The 6,518-nt window shown below is 39.9% G+C and overlaps 1 protein-coding gene across 1 annotated transcript in view; it reads right to left on the bottom strand.

Annotated features, from left to right (window-relative positions):
• Positions 1-6,518, bottom strand: part of LOC105554291 (hepatoma-derived growth factor-related protein 3) — a 75,550-nt gene that overhangs the window by 23,385 nt on the left and 45,647 nt on the right. The gene's annotated exons all lie outside the window — the stretch shown is intronic.

Raw genomic sequence — 6,518 nt, 5'->3', positions numbered from 1 at the left:
TATTCTAATTGTAGTTCCAAAAGAAAACAGTTTATTTTAAAAGTCTACATTTAAAAGTCAATGTTTTGTCTGGTTTCCCATAGGGCTGTTGCTGATTCCAGCTTTAAAATGTGAAGTATCCACCTTGAGTGCTTAGCTCAAAATTGTATTGGCACTGGGAAAAAATAAATCATTGCCTTTATTTTGGAGTAACACAAAAAGACTCACTAACTTCACATATAGAAACTTAGTTTGTGTACATAACAATATGAATTTTGAGAAGTATAAGCTGTCAACTAGCTATTTCTAATACGGAATAGATATTTTACAATATGGTTAAACTTTACACATGGCCTCAAAACTGAAGGACAATTTTAATTTCGTCTTCAATATACCAACATTATGTATTTAGGAATTAATTCCTGGGTCTGTCAAAGAGAGGAAATTCCATTCTTAAGCATTATGTTGAGTGGTCATCTAAAAAATGTTAATTTATATTTAACTGAGTGTTTGGTGATGGTGGGGTCAAGGCAGGAAAATGATGATCATAACTGCCTTGATAAAAGGATCCTAGACATGTATAAGTCTGCGCAAAAATCTTGATAATCCTTAGTGGTTAAGGGCAACCTCATGCAACCAAATAACATGAAATTAAATCAGTAACTTTTAAAAAAGGCTAAAATGTCTTTTCCCCCCAAAACACAACAGAGAGGAATATGAATAATGTACATACAAACTGGGGTTCTGTCAATGACAACAAGGACTATGTGTTGGTTCATATCAAATCCAAGAATATTAGACAACCAAACATATAACCTTCTTGTGGTTTCTCTTAATATGCAGCATTCATTATGGTAGTTAGGTCTGTAAAAAAAAAAAAAGAAAGAAAACAAGCCTTTAGATGATTTAGGATACTAACAATGAGAGCTATCCAAACCTAGACAGTATATAATTGGGTTTTCTGAAATTTTAATATGCACTGCAGCATTAACAATACTTACTGAGCAAAAGCAGCCTCTGTGGCTTTGCTTTAGACCTGTCAGTGCAAAAAGTTAAAGGAAATACTAGGGTATTTTTAGTGCCCCATAGAAAAAAATTATAAACCTTGTCTACTGTCTGTCAGGACAGAGTGCGGCAGTGCACGTTCTACAATTCTAGGACTATGTTTATTGCTGGAATACATCACCAATGGAGAAACTGATATAATCTATCTTTGTGAGGACTTTCTTCAGAAAGAAAGGTAAGCTGTGTAAAATTTAAAAAGCCCTTAGAGTGTTAGAGTGTGCACGAATTACTCTTTAGAATATTTATAATTTAATTACTTGTGACACATGGCTCAAACATAAGAGTTAATCAAGATGTACAAAGTCTCTGACTTCTTGCTTTTAAAAAAAACCATAAAGGATAAGAGGAAGCCTAGATTTCTTTTAAAATTCAGATGGCATCCATGTGACAAACAGAAAATAAAACATTTGTTTCATAAAAGAATTATGTTTCGATTTGGGTCCCACTTTAAATTGTGTCTGGTTCTATTTCCCCAAAAGGATGCTATTTTTTCCCCCTCATCATTAACCCAAATATATTAAACCCCCTAGTAATACCCTCATGGGATGAATGAAAGAGGGAACTCAGCCCTCAAATATTTTTTTCTAAAAACAGCCTGCTTCCATTCTTAATTTTACTAAATGAATGAACATGTTTGTAAGCACATGTGCATGCTCATGGGTATGTTCCCATTCAGACAGCCAACATGTATACTAAATGGTATATATTATAATAAATGATTCCAGGACCTTCAAAGGAGAGAGAGTTGCCAAACCTTCTATCCCCCTAAGATGGCAGAAATACACTTTTTAGCCTTCTGTACCCACCAAAATGAGGAAGTAAATCTTAAAAAAAAAATGTTTAAAATTTGTGAACTTAAACAATGGAGTGCCTGATGACTCCTAATTATTTCTTAACAAAAACACCAGTTATAAGATTATACTCACAGAAACTTTGGAGGATCTTCCTCCCTTGTGAAGGAGGAAGACACCCATTAGAACAATGAAAAATTGTTAGTCAACCAAAGAAATCTGTTTGTTTGTTTTTTTTTTTTTTGAGACACAGAGTCTTGCTCTGTCACCTAGGCTGGAGTACAATGGCATGATGTCGGCTCACTGCAAGTGAGCCCTCCCCGTTTCAAGTGATTCTCCTGCCTCAGCCTCCTGAGTAGCTGGGATTACAGGTGTGTAACACCACGCCCGGCTAATTTTGTATTTTTAGTAGAGATGGGGTTTCACCATGTTGGTCAGGCTGGTCTTGAACTCCTGACCTCGTGATCCGCCTTGCTCGACCTCTCAAAGTGCTGGGATTACAGGCATGAGCTGCCATGCCTGGCTGAAACCTTCTTTAACAATGTTATCTTCTTATTACTGTGAAAGGCAATAAATTCTATGTTTATCTTGGTAGAACACTCACAGTAAAAACTACTCAATCCACATCAAAGAATATTTTTGGAACAGGTGGTCCCATGGCAGTCTCAGAGTAGTATTAATACCCAAACAAAGTGAAGGGAGCACCAAGAATGTGACTACAGTTTTAAGGACATGCTTTTTTTTGGTCTTTAAACAAGGTGCTGTCAAATGGGTGCTCTGTAAAAGCAAATTACAAAATCTGAGATTAAAAAATTCTCATACCATAATCACTTTGCATCCATGTATTGAAAACTACATCTTGCTAATTCATCATGGTATACATTCTGGACATGGTACTCTGACTGTCTCCTAGATCTGACGTCTCCTCTGAGTAAGTAGCCACAAGTGGTTCCTTATGCACTGGTTGCCATGCATCCCTATATTAGATAATGGCTGGAGAATCCGATCAGATTCTCTCTGGAGGTATCTAAATGTGAGGCACACTGAGAGGCTGTAGGGTGGCAGCAAAGCTGATGGATACCCAGAACACTATAAGCAGAAGTTATGAAGCAATAGAAGCCGTAAGGATCTTTTCAAGGAGTAACATTTTGATATGAAGGAATGATGATATTCAATATGGCTTTGCAGACTCAGCAATTTGGCACGTTATAATAAGTAACCTATTACTTCCAGAAAAACAACTATTTTTTGCCAATGATAAAATTTGAGTGTTTAGTGAAAACTAGAATTTCAAATCCTCCATGACTGATAGTTTTCCAATATTTAAAGACTTTTTTTTTTTAGAGACAGGGTCTTGCTCTGGTGCCCATGCTGGGGTGTAGCAGTGTGATCACAGCTCACTGTAGCCTTGAACTCCTGGCCTCAAGCTATCCTCTTGCCTCAGTTTACCAAAGTGCTGGGGTTACAGGTGTGAGCCACCAAACTTGGCCCCAATACTTAAAGACTTTTCTGATGAGATAGGTAGTGATATTAAAAATGTGATTAAAAATATTTTGTACTGAAATGGGTTAATATTTGGAAAACCCAAGTAATTCAGAGAATCTATATTTTCTAAATGGGGGAAAGCTATTCAAAGTGCTAGACAAACAGGCATATGAAGAAAAGCTCAGTATCGCTGATCCTTAGAGAAACGCGTCAAAACGACAGTGACATACCATCTCACACAAATCAACGGCTATTACTAAAAAGTCGGCTGGGAGCGGTGGCTCAACCCTGTAATCCCAGCACTTCGGGAGGCCGAGATGGGCGGATCACGAGGTCAGGAGATCGAAACCATCCTGGCTAACACGGCGAAACCCCGTCTCTACTAAAAAATACACAAAACTAGCCGGGCGAGGTGGTGGGCACCTGTAGTCCCAGTTACTCGGGAGGCTGAGGCAGGAGAATGGTGTAAACCCAGGAGGCGGAGCTTGCAGTGAGCTGAGATCCAGCCACTGCATTCCAGCCTGGGAGACAGAGCAAGACCCCGTCTCAAAAAAAAAAAAAGTCAAAAAATAACAGATGCTGGCAAGGTTGCAGAGAAAAGGGAATGCTTATATGCTGTTGGTGGGAGTGTAAATTAGTTCAACCATTGTGGAAATCAGTATGGCAATTCCTCAAAGAGCTAAAAACAGAACTACCATTCAACCCAGCAATCCCATTACTGGTTATATACCCGAATGAATATAAATCATTCTACCATAAAGACACATGCGGCTGGGCGCAGTGGCTCAAGTCTGTAATCCCAGCACTTTGGGAGGCCAAGACGGGATGATCACGAGGTCAGGAGATCGAGACCATCCTGGCTAACATGGTGAAACCCCGTCTCTACTAAAAAAAATACAAAAAACTAGCCGGGCGAGGTGGCAGGCGCCTGCAGTCCCAGCTACTCAGGAGGCTGAGGCAGGAGAATGGCGTAAACCCGGGAGGCGGAGCCTGCAGTGAGCTGAGATCCAGCCACTGCACTCCAGTCTGGGCGACAGAGCGAGACTCCGTCTCAAAAAAAAAAAAAAAAAAAAGACACATGCATGCGAATGTTCATTGCAGCACTCACTATACAATAGTAAAGACATGGAATCAACCTAAATGCCCATCAATGACAGATTGGATAAAGAAAAAGTGGTACATACATACCACGGAATACTATGCAGCCATGAGAAAGAGTGACAGTGCGTCTTTTGTGGGAATATGCATAGAGCTAGAGGTCATTATCCTTGACAAACTAACACAGGAACAGAAAACCAGATACTGCACGTTCTTGCTTATAAGTGGAAGCTAAATGATGAGAACTCATGGACACAAAAAGGGGAACAATGGACACTAGGGCCTACTTGAGGGTAAAGGCGAGGAGGGAGAGAATCAGAAAAAATAACTATTAGATACTAGGCTTAGAACCCAGGATAACAAAATAATCTGTACAACAAACACCCATGACATGAGTTAACCTTTATAATAAATCTGCACATGTACCCCTGAGCCTAAAATAGAAGTTAAAAAAAAGGGCAAGACTATTAAGATACTCAAATCTCCATTTTTCAATTAAATATCTGTATAATAACAGATTTTCTTCATATACCTTCAACCACAATTACATATTACAATAAAGAGAATGCAGAAATAGATATGAGGATCTAGTTGTCTTCTATCAAATCAGACATCAAAAAGATTTGCAAAAATGTAAAAATGTCATTCTGCAAACTTTTCTGTGAAATGTTATTTTCATAAAAATGCTATTTAAATGCTATTTAAGTAATGGATTTATTATATTAAATGAATTAAGTATTTTTAAAATTTGTTTTTATTTCTAATTAAATAAATATCATTAACAATAACACATAAAAACAAAGCTCTTTGGGGCCCTCAATAACTTTTTTTTTTTTTGAGACGGAATCTCGTTCTGTAGCCCAGGCTGGAGTACAGTGGCACAATCTCAGCTCATTGCAACCTCTGCCTCCCAGGTTTAATCGATTCTCCTCCCTCAGCTTCCTGAGTAGCTGGAATTACAGGCGCATGACACCACGCTCAGCTAATTTTGTATTTTTAGTAGAGATGGGGTTTCACCATGTTGGCCAGGCTGGTGCTGAACTCCTGACCTCAGGTGATCCACCCACCTTGGCCTCCCACAGTGTTGAGATTACAGGCCCCTTAAACGGGGCCGGGTGCAGTGGCTCACGCCTGTAATCCAAGCACTTTGGGAGGCTGAGGCAGGCAGATCACTTGAGGTCTGGAGTTCGAGACCAGTTTGGCCAACGTGGCAAAATCCTAACTCTACGGAAAACACAAAATTGGTCGGGCGTGGTGGTGAGTGCCTATAATCCCAGCTACTTAGGAGGCTGAGGCAGGAGGATCGCTTGAACCCAGGAGGCGGAGGTTGCAGTGAGCCAAGATTGTGCTACTGCACTCCAGTCTGGGCGACAGAGCGAGACTCCATCTCAAACAAACAAACAAACAAACAAACTTTTAATGGTATTAAAGAGGTCCTGAGACCAAGAATAAATGAGAGTAAACGGTGAGAGGTAAGACTGCAAAGATAAACTGGGGTCAGTTGTGAAAGGCATTATATGATGGAATAAGGAACTCAGACTTAATCTTGTGGGGCACTGAAGAGATATAAGGGGGCAGCCACTATATTGTAGAAAGAACTGGTTCAGGGTCAGAAGAACAAAGGCATGGCCACATGGTAAATAGGGTAAACATTGTAGCTATCATCCCAATGTTTATTCTATCCTCTGTCCCTCCCTCCAATTGTGTGGAGCCTTTTTTTTTAAAATGATTTAAGACTTTATTGTCATTTGAGGGTCTGTTTTCCAAATAATCTCTAGTAAATATATTGGAATAATTAGAAATTGTAAGTCTCAATTTACGGATACTGCACGATTCTCAGACTTTCCCCTCCACTGACTGCCAGGCAATCGTCAGCACCAGACAAGGCTGCCCACCACTAGTATCTTTCACTGCAGCCCTCCTGGGCTCAAGCAATTCTCCCGCCTCAGCCCTAGTTGGGACTACAGATGGATGCCATAGCTGTGTGGTAGTCTTGTGATTTGGGGACCTGAATCCAGCTCCAGGGGTGTGGAGAACCTGAATGGTGTGAGCCAGTTCTAATCCTCTTGTATCAGTAGTTGGTTTAGGGATGGGTAGCCT

The sequence above is a fragment of the Mandrillus leucophaeus genome, unplaced genomic scaffold, assembly GCF_000951045.1.
Source record: "Mandrillus leucophaeus isolate KB7577 unplaced genomic scaffold, Mleu.le_1.0 Scaffold639, whole genome shotgun sequence".
NCBI lineage: Eukaryota > Metazoa > Chordata > Mammalia > Primates > Cercopithecidae > Mandrillus > Mandrillus leucophaeus.
Note: the sequence above shows the minus strand (reverse complement) of the source record. Positions and strands in the feature narration are given on the sequence as shown.